This window comes from Vulpes vulpes, chromosome 7 (genome assembly GCF_048418805.1).
Source record: "Vulpes vulpes isolate BD-2025 chromosome 7, VulVul3, whole genome shotgun sequence".
Lineage (NCBI taxonomy): Eukaryota > Metazoa > Chordata > Mammalia > Carnivora > Canidae > Vulpes > Vulpes vulpes.
The window spans coordinates 26,890,526-26,908,310 of NC_132786.1; the positions used below are offsets into that span (position 1 = coordinate 26,890,526).

The 17,785-nt window shown below is 42.6% G+C and overlaps 1 protein-coding gene across 27 annotated transcripts in view; it reads right to left on the bottom strand.

Moving 5' to 3' along the window:
• Window positions 1–17,785, bottom strand: part of CSGALNACT1 (chondroitin sulfate N-acetylgalactosaminyltransferase 1) — a 323,911-nt gene that overhangs the window by 230,395 nt on the left and 75,731 nt on the right. For 2 of the 27 annotated variants that reach the window (XM_025993708.2, XM_072763328.1), the window contains exon 1: window positions 16,192–16,433. The exons of 19 other annotated variants lie outside the window; for them this stretch is intronic. The gene's annotated coding sequence lies outside the window, so the exon portion shown is untranslated. Of the gene's footprint in view, window positions 1–16,191; window positions 16,434–17,785 lie in introns of those variants that run through there. 6 more of the 27 variants (XM_072763334.1, XM_072763344.1, XM_025993706.2 and 3 more) reach the window with 6 other exon arrangements.

Here is a 17,785-nt window from a genome sequence, read left to right on the forward strand (position 1 = left end):
CACTGGAATGAAATATTTCCAGGGAAAATCCACAGTTTAAAACAACCAGTGACCTCACACGGAATGTGCCTTTCCCCCTAGGATGGGGGGTTCTGACAACGGGCTCCCTTCCAAACTGCACGGCATTCATGCACTCGGGAGCTGGAAACAGACAATCCTGAGGCTACAAGGACAGCCTTATTGACATGCCAGGCATGTGTGGTCAGGGATGGCAACCTCCCTGTAAGCTTCAACAGCTCAAACCTGGGACGACGTTATGAAGAATGATTACCAATCGGAGAGGGGAGGGGCACTAGGAGAAAGTACATATGTGATATTGAAAGACACAGATTTATGAGCTGAAACAACTTCGACAAAATGTGATACTACATTTCTATTGCGTAAAAATTTCAATTCATCAAGAGGGAATCTTAAGTATGAGAACAGAAAAGAGCCAAGGAGATGACCCAGCCCTCCTCCTCCCCACAACTACAATTCTGTCCTCTTAGTTTGACACGACCCCCAAATTGCCTTCAGATCTGGGTTTGGGCAGACACTGGCATTTTTTAAAACAATAGACAAATGTCACTTACTATACAAGATTAAGAATAGCACTCTTCTCACAGCAAAGACTTTTCTGATATCCAGCAGAGGGACTCCCAGCTGGAGGGGACACAGCGATGGCTGAGACACTCTTCTATGTCCTTAGAGGGACCCATGCCATGGCTCCAGCCAGGCCCTGAGAAATAGAGCAGCTTGTTCCCATTACCTCTTGGGATGGATATCCTTTCCCCAAATGTCCTCAGATTCACATTTTATGCTGAAAACATTTTTCAAAGCTGTAAACCTAGGAGTGAAATGAAGCCATTACTGGTTTTACAGGGTTGCTGAATAAAGAATTGCATTTTTACTCCTCTTCAGAATAAAAGACAAATTTGTAGAAGTGCTCACTACTGAATTGTGTTAAATAACCTGTGGCTCCTTTAGGCATTTAACATAGTGTTTTAAATAGCCACAAAATGTCTATTTACTTCCACCTAGCCTCCTAAGATAATAGGTAGGAGCCAGAACTCAGAAGGAAAAATCAAGAAAAGGCAAGTGTCTCAAAGGTACTCAGGCTATGAGTGGACTTTTAATGGAATATAAAAGCTCTTATTCACAGCCTGTGTTGAAATCTCCCTGCACAGTGATAACTCACCACGCCTCTTTCAAACATCCAGCCTGAGATCCCATGGCCCTCACCACCATCTTGGTCGACATGCAAACCCAGGTCAGAACCACAGTCCACCTAACACAGAATTTGGTCCTGTCGTCAGAACCAAAGTAGACCTTTGTAGCCTAATTAGGCATGATCCTCTCCCCTGTAAAAGGACAAAGACCATGCATGTTCCCTGTACTTAACACATTACGTAAGGGTGTGGGGTACATTTGGGATAACGGATACCTAGAAATGTATTATCTCCAAGGCAAGAGAGCATGCACTCTATTCTTTTAAACTTGACATTTCAACTTCCAAGAGGTAACCTACTGGTTGCGCTTCCCAGGATGAGGTCAAGGGCTAGTGTTCACCTACCCACATTCTGGATGCTTTTTCCAGACTTTTTATCTGCAGCTTCCACTTTTTCCAGTCAGTTTCCTTCTCTTCTCAAACTCTATTCATGACAGCTTTCACACAGCTGTCCAGATGTGGGTTATTTTAACTACTGGAGTCACTTTCAATTGTTTGTCTAGCAGCTTGACTCTGGGCCACCTTCCTGATACTTCCCTTGATTTGTGTGAAACGTTAAGGAGGAGGAGGGTGTTCTATGCTCCCTAAAGCTAACAGAACCCAGGTCAACATGCTGGAAAAGGAGGAACAGGATATTCCATCAGTGTTCTTCCCACAGCTCCACAGCCCAAGTTACTGGCCCTTTGCAGTCAGAGCGTGAATGTAGCCGAGGAATGAAAGCATTCCAATCTGCCAATCTGTGGCCCTCACTTTACAACTAGGGAATGGAGACCCAGACAAACGCAGGTCCTGTGTAGAGAACCCATCACTTTTCCTTCTATTCTTGTTACCCAAGTTACATATTTCAGCATTTTCTCCCCAAAAGACATGATTTGTATTCTACCCTGTTATCTAAGTGTGAAATGATTTGACTGTTACTTCACACAATGGTCAGAAAAACAGTTGTACTGTCACACTCCCTTGGAACAAAGCAGGACTGGAATAAAGATAGGTCAAGACCCTAAATCCAACATGACCACAAGATGACATTAAGGAAAAGGTATCTGTGACTGAAAACATAGCACCTCTCCCTCGAATGAGGCACACTTCAAAAAGCTGAGAAGACCCTTCACCACTCTGTGAGGGAGAATGTGAAAATCATAGGCCATGAAGTTACACAACAGATAATGGAATGTGAAACTATACTATACACATATTTGCTTTGTAAGAGTATTAAATATTGGCAAGAGTTCAAAAATTTGATAAAACAAATGAAAAAAAGCATTAAACTCCATAAATGATCATGGAATTTCCTTCAACTAAATATTTTAGAAGGCAATATAATTAGAGTACAGATGATAGCTTCTATGAAAATGAAGATATTAAAGTTGAAAGGAAGGAACTGCAAAAATTCAAATATTAGAAGAAGCTAGAAATGCATTAAGAAAGTAAAAACCTGAGCATCCTTTAATGTCCATGTCCAATGGGAGGGGAAAATCTAGCTCTGAAAGGTATGACATAGTAATCTACACAATGAAAGAGTATTGACAATTTTTTTGTTTTTTATTCAAAAATGCAAAAAAAGGAAAGGCAAAAATCATAAGTAATGTCACCATTTGTTTTAAAAGTATGTCAAGTGAGAAAAGACTTCATTTCTTCTTCCATTCATTCCATCTCTCCCCCCTACATCAAGCCACCTCAATGATACAGTTTGAGGACCAATGCCTGTTTCCCCATGCACAGAGCCTCAGCTCAGACACACACACACACACACACACACACACACACACACTTTTTTTTTTAAAGATTTTATTTATTTATGCATTAGAGACACTAAGAGAGAGAGAGGCAGAGACACAGGCAGAGGGAGAAGCAGGCTCCATGCAGGGAGCCCGGTTGTAGAACTTGATCCCGGGACTCCAGGATCATGCCCTGGGCCGAAGACAGGCGCGAAACCGCTGAGCCACCCAGGGATCCCCCCCATATACAACTTTTACAAAAATTGACAAACATTCTACATTTGAGTCAACTTGCTTCCTCTCTGAATATATTTTAAAATTTAAAAACTAAAAAACTAACAAGTTGAATCTTTTTTAAGAAATAGGAAAAAAAGAATTCTATTTTTTTTTTATTAGTTTCAGAGGTAGAATTTAGTGATTTATCAGTTGCATGTAACACCCAGTGCTCATCACATCCGGTGCCTTCCTTCATGCCCATCACCCGGTAACCCCATCCCCCCCCCACACCACCTCTCTAGCAACCCTCAGTTAAAAAAAAAGAATTCTTAAGTAATTAATCAAATACTTTGTGAATAACTCAAACCCACAGATTCCTAGCTGTATATTTCTAAACTGTTTATCTATTTCAAGAAAGAAAATGCTATAAATCACACAGAGTTAGGAATATGTGCTTTGCTAAACTTTTGAAATAGTATGAAAAATAATTTATGGGTTTCCAGTGGTTGTGGTTTGGATTCTTCCCCCTCAATATTTTTTTATATTTTTTTAAAGATTTTATTTATTTATTTGACAGAAACGGAGAGAGAGCACAAGCAGGAGAAGCGGCAGGCGGAGGGAGAGGGAGAAGCAGGCTCCACGCAGGGAGCCTGATGTGGGACTCGATCCTGGGATCCCGGGATCATGACCTGAGCCGAAGGCAGATGTTCAACCACTGAGCCACCCAGGCATCCCTAGCTTTTCAATTATTAATAACAAAATCTCATTAAACATATATGTGCACACATATATCATGCCCTCGACAGTGCTCGAATCACTGCCCCTATATCACTCTCGTGCCATCTCCGAAGGGTCACAAACATTTATTTTATATATGGGACACCCAGGACCAGCCAGCTTGGAAGTCTGTGACATCAGGTTGGAGACCAGAACTGTTTATGCGCTAGGGAAGAGAAGTAGAAAATAGAAGCCTTTTTCTCAAGAAGCTTGTCATTTACTTGCAGAAAAAAGATAACACGTGAGACGAGGGGAGCATATGTGTGTTTAAAGTATTTCTGTGGTTCTTGTCTTAAAATAGATTCCACCTGGCTCCCAGCAGCGGTGGCTCTGGCCTCACTGGTGACCGTCCATGGTGAACATGGCTCCTCCACAGGCCAGAGCTGCGAAAGAAAGCGGGCGAGGCCTGTCAGGCTGGCCTCCCTGAGCACCAGGCTTGGCACACTCTGTCAGCGCCCTGGGGATGCCGCGGACTAAGGCCAGAGTCGTCACAGAAGGCCATAAAAAGACAGCAGGCATCTGAAGAAAACGGTGACCCGGGGAAGATACAGACCAGGAAGGAGAAAGGAGCAAGGCATGAAGGAGGCCGCTCCAAGCGTAGGCGCAGACTGGGGAAGGTTCCAAATCCAGCACAAAACCACCCCGGAGCCCACAAGCACTTTAACATTTCATATGGATTGTGTTCTGTAGAGAATACATACAACCAGAGGCCTGATTCTGCCCTGTTCCTTCAGCAGTTCAGCCCTCTGCCCCAGGTCAACGAGCAAGGTCTGCATGAGGAATTCAGACTCTACTCTGTTTTTTTTAAAATTCTCCCCCCCTCCTACTATAGAGGGAATCCATGTTTATTAGGATTAATAGGAATTAATTCCTATTAAAATAGGAAAAATTGAGAAAAGAAAAAAGAAAAAAAAGGAATAGCCATCATAACTCTTCCACATTTCCTTCAACATTTATTCAATAGTTTGTTGTTGTTTTTTTTTTTTTTTAGGGTCTATCATGTGCCAGACACTGGGCTAGGCTTATTTGGACACATCAGTGAACAAAATAGAAAAAAGAATTCCTGCAGCCCTACAACTTATATTCTAGCAGGACAGTAAAACAACAGCAATAAGAGGCACAAGTAAACTGTAGAGTATGTTAGCAAGCGTAAGGAAAGGGGAATAGCAGGGCAAGGGCATGGTGAGTGCGCGTGGGGACAGGGTGGCCACAATTTCAACATCGTAACCCAGGTGGGCCAGATTGAGGACACAGCAGTACCAAATGGAGATTGTACTGTTTTACAGGCTTTTCTCTCCACTTATTAAATGGTATTTCCCCATGCCATTAAATATTCTTTTGCAATATGAGTTTTAATGACTGCAGAAAACTCCATCTCATGAATGCACCATAATTAATTTCATCAGTCTGCACTATGGGGCAATTAGATTTTCTTCCTCTTTTTTGTTTTTAAATTATAAATAACACTTCTATTTCCTCAAGAGAAATGTAAAGAAATGGAATTACATAGAATAGAGCACAAACAGTGTTAAGGCTCGTGGTATACTTTAATTGCACAGAGCAGAAATATCTTGGAAGCCATGTGCTCAGACTCCTCCCTCCGTTGCTGGCAAGGTTCCTGCCACCCACACCTGACAATCTTTTCATCAGATTCACAGAAGTGCTCTAGCTTCCCCATCCCTCCACTATCAGCTATTCTGTTCATCAGAGAGGGACTCTTCCCTAGACACCTACCTAGCACAGTGACTGCTATAGAGCAGAACATGCAATAAATATCCACTGGATTAATAAATGAACAAAAAAATGAATGAGTACTGTAAAAACACCCAGGCTTTCATACAGCCAAAAAGATGCTAGAAATTTTTCCTCCCACTAAAGCTCTCTTCACCAAAAGGAATGAGTCATATCTCAGACATATTCAGCAACCTCCTAACAGGGCTGCAAAGTATTTCCCTTCATGCCTTTAAGATGCTGGAAACTGCCATATGCCCTGGACAACTAGAGAATATGATTAAATACTCAAATTAAATGCTAAATAGCATACAGAGACTGCAGAACACATTTCCATTATTTTCCCTCCTTCTAGTTAAAGATGACAATTATGTAACAGCTTACCCTTGAAACAGAAGTGAGAGTATATCTTTTAATAGATCATAAGCCAGTATTCACCCTAAATTCCAACCATTGCATTAAAGCAGCAACTCCCATCAAAACAAAGCACTTATACTATCACATACAGAAGGAGGAAAAAAGCCTTAAAACAATGTACATAAAATTTGACAAACAAGAAAATACTGCACTTGAAAAAGCAAAAACAGAACAGGACACATCAGTTATTTACCACCCAAGCTGGTTCATTATGGGACCATCTACTGAGCAATAATAGCTCCATTGTTAAGGCAATGGAAAACTCTGAGTTGTAAGCACTACATGACTGTTAGAATTACATCCTCAAAATCCTCCTTCCTAACACCCACTTTCAGAAGTCAGAAGTAAATCCAGAAAGCCATCTCAAAACACGTCCTAATTTATAATGTAGCCTTAGAAAAAACAAGAGGCAGATGTCCTCATACTCACCAGCAGTGAGAACACACCTTAGGGTGACAACTGTCCTCTCTGAACTCACAAGGCCACTGCACTAAAAAATGGACTCTAATGCAAAGAACAAAAATGATACGGATTTCTGAGTGTTCACTGGGTTTCTAGGTTCAATATCTGAGCTACATAAGTACTGCATCTTCCCAACCAACCTGCCTGTGCCTCAGAGGTGCTGAAAGTAGAGGAGATAAGGATTCTAGCCACAGAAGATGACTTTAAAGTTTGCTCACATCCAGGGCTAAACATCTGCATAATAGCTCTTCACTCTGTCATTCATGATCATGGGACCTGTTCACAGCAGAACAAGATTGCAGAGATAATGCAGCCAAAGTGGCTACATACAATGTGGTCCGTGCTGATTTCCACACTGTTATGTCCCACCCTGTTGGTCTTTAAGATGCACTATGTGATACTAGAATGAAAGCTCAATATTTCCATCTTTTTTTTTAAGATTTTATTTATTTATTCATGAGAGACCCACACACAGAGAGAGACAGAGACAGAGACAGAGAGGTAGAGACACAGGCAGAGGGAAAAGCAGGCTCTATGCAGGAAGCCTGATGTGGGACTTGATTCCGGGTCTCCATGATCACGCCCCAGGCTGAAGGAGGCGCTAAACCACTGAGCCACCCAGGCTGCCCCATATATTTCCATCTTTGATTACAATAGCTATCCTTAGAATAAAATAGCCCAGTGAGGACCAAGAACTGAATCCAAGTAGGTAAGAGTTAGAAATTAATTAAGCTGTTTCTACCAAGGCACTAAAATTCTGTACTCCAAATGTGGGCTTGTGGATGCCAATATCTTCAAACATATCATAACAATTCTTCATCCTTCTTTTAATGCAGAACATTTGAAAAAATATTGGAGGACAACTGTACTGAATTCCTTTTTGTGAAGAAATACTTTAATTATATCGTTTACCTTTTAATTTGTTCACTCAATAAATGCCTATTGTGTGCTAGGCACTGTCCTAGGCATCTCAGATACAATACTGGAAAAACAAATACAAAGGACTTGTCATCAAAGAGCTTATGCTAACATGTCAGGTTTGATGAGTGCTATGGCTAATGCAGGCTAAGAGGGGACAGAGAGTCATGGGGGCAAGGCTCTCTGAGGAAGTGATAGCTGAACAGAGATTAAAAGGTGAGTGAACCAGAGAGCCCTGCAGATATTGGGAGAGAGAAGGATTCCAGGTGAGGAATAGTAAGTACAAAGGCCCTGATGTGGGAGTATAGTAAAAGGGTTGAAGAACAGCTATAAGCTGTGTAACTGAAGCCAGATGAGTAAGGAGAGCAATGGGAAAAAGCAGGAATGAAGGATGGTCAGAGGTTACCTAGTACCTTAAGTCACTGGGAGGACTTGAGCTTTTATGCACAGTGAGATAGTCATCTATAGGGGTGAGGGGGCTGAGCAAAAGCTTAACATACCCTCTGACTCACTAGGGTGAAGAAGAGCCTGGGGCTAAAGTATGGAAGCAAAGAGAGCAGTTATGAGATCCTACAGTTCTGTAGGTAAGCAATGATGACAACATGGAAATGGTAAGAAGCTGTCTGATTTTAGCTATACTTTGAACAATGCTGTCAAGATTAGCAAAGACTTGGATGTGCGGTACGAGCAACGGAAAGGGGCCATGGACATCTCCAGGTATCTGGCCTGAGCAACTGAAGGCTGTAGTTCCTTGTTGGAGTGGGGAAGGCTGTGGGAAGAGAGCTAGGTAGGAAGATGGAGAATTCAGCCTTAGACTCATGAGGTTGAGATGCCTGTTTGATATTCAGAAGAAGTACAGTTCAGGGAAGACTTTCAGGCACGAGATTTACCTTGATGTTGCAAATACAGCATTTAAAATCATGGCACTGTCATGGAGGTGAATGCCCACAATAGTCACCCTTCCTCTGATCACAACCAGAAACTCTGGACAAAATACAAAAAGCAGGTACCCAGAACTATGAAAAGGAAAAAAAGCAGGCAGACTGTGGCTTTATTAATGGAAACATACTAGCATAAAGACAGACATACAGAACAAAGGAATAGAATGAATTTCGACAAGAGTGCCAACACTAATTCAATGGGGAAATGATAGTCTTTTCAACAAATTATGTAGGGAAAACTGGATAGCCACATGCAAAAGAATAAAAGTGGACCCTTACCTTTCACCCTATACAAAAATTAGTACAAAAATGGATCCAAGACCTAAAACTATAAAACACTTAGAAGAAAACATAAAGCAAATGCTTTATAACATTGGATTTGGCAATGATTTCATGAATATGACACCAAAGGCACAAGCAAAAAAAAGAAAAAATGTCAAACTGGACTTCATGAAAATTTTAAAATTTCGTGCATCAAAAGATAATATAGAGTTAAAAGGCAAACCACAAAATTGGAGAAAAGATTTTCAAATTATATATCTGATAAAGAATATCCAGAATGTATTCAGAAAACATCTAAAACTCAACAACAAAAAAGCCAAACCAATTCAAAAATGGGCAAAGGATCTGAGTAGATATTTCTCCAAAGAAGATGTACAAATGGAAAATGGAATTGAAAAGATGCTCAACACCACTATGGTACCATGGGGAGGCGCTGAGCAAGCTATCCATGTGAGTGAACCTCCGAGGAATGATGCCAAGTAAAAAACACCAACCCCAATAGGTTGCATACAGTTTAATCTCATTTCTATCACATTCTTAAAATGATAAATTTACAAAAATGGAGAGCAGATTAGTAGTCACCAAGGGAAGAGGAAGAAGGACGGGAATGGAGTGTCCCTCCATAAGGGCACCATGAACTATTTTGGGCTGTGTCTTGACTGTATCAAAGTCAATGATCATTAGGGAAATGCAAACCAAAACTACAACAAGGTACCATGTCACACCCATTAGGATGGCCACTATCAAAAAACAAAAATAAAACAAAAAATGGAAAGTGTTGGTGAGGATGCGGAGAAATTGGAGCCCTGGTACACTGTTGACAGGAATGTAAAATGTTTTCAGCTATGGAAAACAGTATGTCACCTCCTCAAAAAATTAAAAATAGAATTACCATCTGACCCAGCAATTCTACTTCTCAGTATATACACAAAAGAATTACAATCCCCAACCTCACCTTTCCCCTCACCTTCTCCCACAACCCTCTTTCTTGGTCTCTCTTCTTTTCTCTTGAGGCCTTGCTCAGAGGATGGGCTCCAGTCATAGAGGTCCACAATCATACAAATCTCAAACAGAAACCCCATCTGTCTGGCTCCTATGTGCCAAGAAGTGTGAGTGGAACTACAAAGAGGAGACAACTAAAGAAGGGGATCCCCCAGTTCTGCGTGAGCCCACTCCAGTCTCAGAGTCACCCCTGAGTTGCATAGGGGTACAGGGAAGACCCAAAACAGAGCAAAGAAGCTTTGGAAAACTGAACCACATGGGAACTAGTACTCAAAGAGGGTGACGTAGGACTAGCGGCCTAAACCTAATCATCTTGACTGCCTGCTTAAAAAAATATATAGATAAACTCCTCCAGGATTACAAAAGGACCCAGGGTTTATACAACATAACATTCACAGTGTTCAGGACACTGCAAAGTGACTCGATGCACAAAGAGCCAGGGAAATGTGACCAATGCCCAAGGGAATAAATAAACAATCAATAGATGCTGACCCCCACATGACCCAGATGTTAGAAATATCAAGTAAAGACTTTACAGTAGCTGGTATAGTGATATTCCATAAGTCAAACTATCTTCAAATCAGTGGAGAGCTGGGTGTTCCCAGCAGAGGGACAGAAACTATTAAAAAAAAGAACCAAATGGGATAGAATTGAAAACCAGAAGTGGGTTCCACTTATCTCTGCTGATAGGGCTAATCAAGGAGAGAGGGAAAATTAAGGATGCAGGGAGCACAGATCAACTTCAGAGTCCTTTGAGTAAGTGGAAAGGGACAGAATGCAGTCCACGAGGCAGGCAGGTCTTGGGTAGGTACAGACAAGAGTATGGAGATATAAACAGGAGGGAAATTAAGAATCTGTAAGCACTGATGTGGTGGGCATGTAGTTTCAGCACCAAAAGATGATGCTGTCTTCAAAGTGTTTTTACTTTATCAGTGAAATAAGAAGCAAGGTCACCAGCCAATATTAAGGAAGGGTAAGGAGATGCAGGAGGTTTAAGGAGAAAAGAAAGGGTGTGGAAAAGTCATTTTGAAAAGTGAGTATCTAGACAGGGGAGAAGCGCACATTCAGCAAGGCTATAGGATTCCTTTGTAGACAAGGTTAAAGGTCACAACAACTGGAATTTTCAAATTGTCCAAAAAACATTATATCCTACTAAATGCTACTCAGCCACATTGCAACCAATCCATTCCCTCAGGAACTAATCCAAATGTTAGACGTTAATTAAGCCTGAGCCCCCAGCACTGGGGGCAAAGGGCTGGATAGGAAGTGGAAAGAGGTCTCTGGATGTTTGCTTTGTGACAAATATACCACATCAGATCAGATGGTGGGAATTAGTGTAGAAGACTGAAATCTAGCGAGCAGACAAAAGTCAGGAGAGGGGGAGGGAAGCTCTAGACCCATCAAATAACAAATGGCAGAACATAAGAATTATTGGGAGAAGCCACAAAGAAAGATCGCTCCACTTTAGAAAGTTTCGTCTCATTTTTGTCCTCATAGCTGAGCAGTTACTGATGGTGTTTGACATAAACACAAATCAGGCACCCAAGTGAAAAGGTAAATAGGCTTAAGGAATATCCCTACTAGCTTATTAAGAAAAGAAAGTCCAGGGCAGCCCTGATGGCTCAGCGGTTTAGCGCCACCTTCAGCCCAGGGCCTGATCCTGGAGACCTGGGATCGAGTCCCACATTGGGCTCCCCGCATGGAGCCTGCTTCTCCCTCTGCCTGTGTCTCTGCCTCTCTCTTTGTGTCTCTCATGAATAAATAAATAAAATATTTTAAAAAAAAAAGAAAAGAAGAGAAGAGAAAAGAAAAGAAAATCCAGACAAATAGTGCACAGAAGTCAAGAGAAAAGCCATAACTGAAAGAACTTAGAGACAGCAGAAAGGAATCAAAAGGAGTTCCTGGAATGGAACAAATCAAAAATCTTAAACACATAAAAAGAAAGAAATTCTGTACCTCTTACTCATGAAGGAGGACTCTTCAGAATATGAAATACCTCTTTCTGAATAGGCAATATCTTCAAACTAAGGAGGAGGTGCCAGAAAGCACCATTAAGGAATAGATAGGAAACACCTCCCAGCAGTGACAGGGAATCCCTGGTGACAGTGAAAAAGATGACAAGAAGAACAAAAACCACAACACCAATGAGCAACCAATGACTCTGGCTGTCCAGGTTCTTGTGAAGGTATATTTATCAAGAGAGGAGGACAGAACCTGATTTATAGATAGACATGTAACTTTGAAATATTTATTTAGACACATGGTACATGAGCCTCCAGGGACACTCCTGCCCTAGGCCTGACAAGTGTTAGGGGTGGGGCTGTCCCTCCTGCCCCTGCTTCCAGCCACCAGGCAATGTGCCATGAAGGTCTAATCAGAATGTCTGCTAATGATATGGCAAACTAACTTATTTCCCTTCCTAGGGGCTCTTCTGAATTAGAAGTAAAATGGTTCCCAGCATTCCCCAAACAGGTTCCCTAAATTTCACTCCCACTGAGTGTACTTCCCTCTGCCACACACCCACACACACGAGATCACAAAGATGACCCATCCCTGGGACTTGTGGTCTTTCCCCTTCTGGTTCTCTCAAAGTAGAACAGTCACTGACACACCCTAGGGTAGAAGCCCACAAATTATGTTGCTTCAATGTGAAACAAGGTTCAAGTAAAATCGGTCTAAACCACAGGTAAGTCATCGATACAAGTCTCCGGTTACTCACCTCCCAAGCCACGCCATGGCACAGCCTGGAATGAGCCTGTCTGCCCACGTTTGAGGTCTGGTTCTAAGCAGTCTCTCCAGTAAGCACAGATGAGGGATAACATAGTCCCATTCTGCCTTGAGAAGCAGGGTGCTGCAGCCAGGGGCCCCCACAAATCCAACAGCACATCACCATCAGCAAATGCCCAAACTTTAGGAAATTCCTATTAGCTGTGTTTATCTATGGATAGTCAGTTTGGTGTCCTTTATACAGTGAGGAGCAGGTAAAACAAGTTACCCTGAACACAGATCCCTTTGAACAACCCTGGGGAAACTGATTTGCCATTATCAGATAGCACAGACAGGGTGTGTACTCTCGCAGGGCCACCGTCGAGTTAAATGTCTGATCAGGATATGTGATTTGATGTGTGCTGTAGCTGAATCTGTGCTATGTGATTTGCACATTGTCAGACTTTCAATGATTTATAATAAATTCTACAAGTTCTGTGTCCTAACCTTTTCCCTAATTTGCTCAATCGCAATTATTATCATAGTAATCCTGCCTTATCAGGTCACCATGCCCTCAATCCCTCCCACAGCCGAAGGACCAGTCATGACAGCATTTGATGCATCAGACACCACTCCAAATATGGTTTTCAAAAAGTGGAAACAAGATCAAAAGACCTGACAATGCAAAAATTATTAAAATTACTAAGTTTGGTAAGGGGCCACGTTTCTTTCTGAAAAGTCTTTCTATATACCAAAAATGGCCAGTTAGAAAAGTTATGGGAGATGGATATAATATCCCTTTCATAACAAAAATTAACTACGTAGACCTGAACATTAAAAACTTGCCAAAAAGACAAAAAAAGGGGCACTAATGACATAAAGGGAAAACAGAATAAATAGATATACCACATTCTGGAAAACATAATTTAATGGTATGTAGATTTCAAATCTTTAGAAATTAATCAAAAATTAATACTAATCCAATCAAATCCCAACAAATTTATTTTCTGGAGCATGGCAAAATGGTTCTAACTATATCACCTAGAGTAACAACTAGATAAGAAGATACAAGAAAAAAATTTTAAAGGAAAAGCTATCGAGGGGATAGAGCAAGACCCCACTCTCTCAAATATGAAAAAATATTCTAAAGTCCAGTGATTGAGTAATGGCCCAGCAATAAACAAGCCTATCAAAAAATTAAAATAATTTAAAAACAAGCCTATCATTGCAACACAATAGAAAATCCAGACACAGATCCAAGTATAAACAATAACTTAATATATCATAAAGGTGGCATTTCAAATCAAGGCTGTTAGGTGAATTAGTTAACAAGTGCTATTGAAGCCACTGGTTAAAATCTGAGGAAAAAATTATTAGATTCCTACTCCATAATATTCACCAAATGAAACTGTAGATCTAAAAACAACAAATCATGACACCATAAAAAATTATGAGAATGCCAGCAAATATTTATATTCTCCTAGAGTGGGACAGGAGTCCTGCCTCATACTCGCTGGGATGACTCCGGCCCACCCTGGCATTCAGCTCCCCTCCCCTCGCCCTTCGATCCAGGGTCTTCCCTTGCACATGGTCTGTGTTCCACCAGGGGAAGCCCAGGCAGCGGAAGCTGAAGCAGCAGGGCCCCACAGGGTGGAGTGTGCAGGGTGGCAGGAAACACCAGGCTCCGCTGAGGAAGCCTTTCATGTACCCTTTTCTGAACCACGCCTCAAAAGAGCTCAGGAGGACGAAAGGAGCTGACTTTCTTTTCTTTTTCTTTTTTTTTTTTTTTTTAATGATAGTCACACAGAGGAGCTGACTTTCTAAAGGTTCAGTGATTTGTTGCTCTTCTCATTCTAAGTAAATATCTAGTCCTGTATTCAAAATTTTATACTCTTTCTTTTTAAAAGATTTTTATTGGGGCAGCCTAGGTGGCTCAGCGGTTTAGTGCCCTCTTCGGCCCAGGTGTGATCCTGGAAATCAGGGATCGAGTCCCACGTTGGGCTCCTACATGGAGCCTGCTTCTCCCTCTGCCTGTGTCTCTGCCTCTCTCTCTGTGTCTCTCATGAATAAATAAATAAAATCTTAAAAAATAATAAAAAATAAAAGATTTTTATTTATTTGACACAGAAGGAGAGAGAGAGAGAGAGCACGCACACAAGCAGGGATGGCAGAGGGTGAGGGAGAAGCAGGTTCCCCACTAAGCAGGGAGCTGGATGCTGACTCTGGGCTCGATCCCAGCACCCTGGGATCATGACCTGAACCCAAGGCAGATGCTTAACCCACAGAGCCACCCAAGTGCCGCTTATATTCTTCTTCTTAAAGACAAACCCAAACGGCCTAACTGTGGGGCTCCCCAAAACCTGACTCCGCGTGTGTCCGCACCTTGTGCTGCGGCACCTGCGCGGACACGTTCCAGCCGGCCCACTGCGCTGCAGCGCAGACCGCTTTGGAGGAGACGCTCCACACGTATTCACTAAGTGCGCACGCACATGTGCGTTTATGGGTCCTGCTGAGGCCCCTTAAGAGGCTACAGTTCCCTTTTCTCTTAAATGGGGGTTATAAGGCCTCACATGTCAGGAAACCTATTGAGATCAGGTTTATAAAAATGCTAAGAACAGAGTACCTAATACATGGTGATAAAAATTTAACAGAAAGAAGGTCTGGAAGAATGTATGTTAAGATGGTTATTTCTGGGGGGCAAGAACATGAGAGTTTTTTATGACTTTTTTGTTTTATTTCCAATTTTTTCTTTACTTCTTTTTATTTGTGATTTCTAAACTGTCAGCAATAAGCACATACAACTTGAGAAAAAAACAAAGGGAAAAAGCAAAGCTATTCAGAAACGGTCCTAATTAATGAGTATTAACTAGTTCTTAAATCTGTGTGATGTGGCCCTGTAAAAGGAGCCGTTCCAAAATAACCCACACAGTCCTGGGAGCTGGTCTGTCATGCTGTCACATGAGCGAGCCACTGCAGGGTTCAAAGCAGGGAGAAGGATCCTCACGGGGATCCTGCTCCTTGGCCATCCCCACTGCAGGGCTTGCTGCTGTCGCACACAGAGAAGTGACTGGGTGGCTGCTCAGCCTCCAGCCCTGGACCCTCCCAGGTAGGAGACAGAGCGTGGGCCACAGGTCCAGGGGAACTGCAAACAGGACTGCCTGTGCACCCCATGCCGGCTGGGCACTGCTCTTGCTCAAATGCTCCTCTGCGATTATCAGCTGCTGTGCTCTCCTGAATCTGGGATGCACAGCTGGTCCTTGGAGGACGTCTGATGGCCAGGCTGACCCTGAAGTATCTGAATGGCCAGAAATAGGAGGCTCAGGGGTCAGGAGGCCCCAGGTGAGAGTTCGGTTTCTGTTAGGTTACCAGCCAGACAACCTGCCTTGGGCAGATCACTTAATCTCACTGAGGCCATCTGATCCCCTGTAGTATTTGGTAGCAGGAGGTACCTACACACGCACATCACAGTAATCAAGTGCATAGACACTTCACTAAAGCAGGACGTGTCCCACAGAGGGAGAAGGCACAGGGACGCTAGCGTTCACCACACACTGCGACGGCAAGCAGATGAGCTCCCTTCCTCCAGAAGGCCAACCTCGCTACTGGGGGAAGGGACACATGGGTGCTGTGCGTCACACCCCGCCCAGCTGCAGGGAGGCCCAGATCACAGGGCCCCAGGGTTAGTGGGAAACGAACGGCCACCCAGGGGCTGCCCCAGGCTCTCCTGGTCAGCCGAGCCTCTTGCAAACAGGGATGAAACCAACACCCTGCAGGTTAGGAAGGAATCAGAAAACTCAAGAAAGCTTAGTCTCACTTTTCCCACAGGAAGATGCTCAGGAGGGCGGAGGTGGCCCACAGGAGTGCTGTGCCTCTGCCACACGCAGATCCAACCATCTCTCCTCCTCCCACGCCTCACTCGGGATGCAAAGCTCCAGGGAGGAGCATCCAGGCTGTTCGAGGAGGTGCGCCTGTGGCCAGCCAGCACCGACACTGGCTACACACAAAAGCGGAGTCCCCAAAGTGGAAGTGATGGCAAAAACCCAAACAAATGTGCTCTCTGGAATTTCCTCAATGTGCAAATATGGGCCACATGAAACTCAGGCTCCTCCCCGCACCCCAGTGACGACAAAAGAGGACAGCGGGCCAGGGCAGGAGCACTGAGGAAGGCAGCAACCCCGGCAACACCCTGGGGAAATAACAGGGACTGGAGTCACCGCGGTTGCGGGACTGGAGACAGGGCCAGTGGCCTGTCCCCTGCTCTGACTCCATGTCCAACTTGGTCCCATATGTCTACCTCTCACACATGAAATTTCCCACAGAAATTTCTGTCAGGGACAACATGAAACAGAACACAGAAGCATGTGCCCTAAAAGAATGCAAACACCAAAGATAGCTCTTTCAAAAGTCATCTTGATTATTTAAATGTTTATTATTGCAGTTGGCATATAGTCATGGTCTCAGGGCCTCTGCTTTAAGAACTACACAATGTGCACAGTGTGACAATATTTGTGACTTTTGCTCTACCAGAATGAAGCTTCAAAAACCACCAGTGAGTTTTTGTCCAGTTGGCATCCCCAACAACAAATTCCTCAGCAAAACATTCAAGCATCCACTAAAACCCACTCGCTTCTCCTACTTAGAAAACCTTGGGAAACAAACACTCATGTCCCATTCCCTGTCCTCATTAGAAATTTTAGTTTAAAAAAGAGTGTAGTGATTCTGAAAGAGATGCTGTCCTAAAATGTTACATATGTGCATGTCACAACAATTATCAAATGTATGGTGCTACACAGATGTGCCAATTATTAAAAAATTAAGTTAAAGCTGAAGTTCTTTTCATAATAGCTGTTAATTAGTATGAATTATAAATTGAATTATACTTTCTCTCCATGTTGTATGCCTTGGATCATTAGCACACTAATATGACTAATTCTTGAAGCATCTTCAACTATTTCTCATGTGTCAGAGAAAATGCAGCCTCTAAAGACACGCAGGGCCAGAGGCAAAATGCCACTTTCCCATTATTTACAGTAGTCAGTGGTTTGTACTCCTTAGAAAGGCAGAAAAAAAAACTACAGGCAGAGAGTACTCTTATTACTGTGTCTATTGCAATTGTAGATTGTGAGGCAAAAAATCATTGCAATTCTTCAATTGGTGACACTTCCAGGCCAATTTCTTACCTAAGTCAAAAAAAAATGGAGAAGTGGCTGAAGCAGATACTATACAACCCTTATAGAAAAAAAAGTCAGGTTTCTAATAAAATATAAACACCCATACTGGCCTGGACTACAAATAATCAGTTTCTTACATTTATATAGTGCTCTGCAGTTAATTTTTACAGTTTAGGAAGCACTTCTACAAACGTGATCAATCTTGAGATATTACTCACAACATCGCTCTGAAGTAGG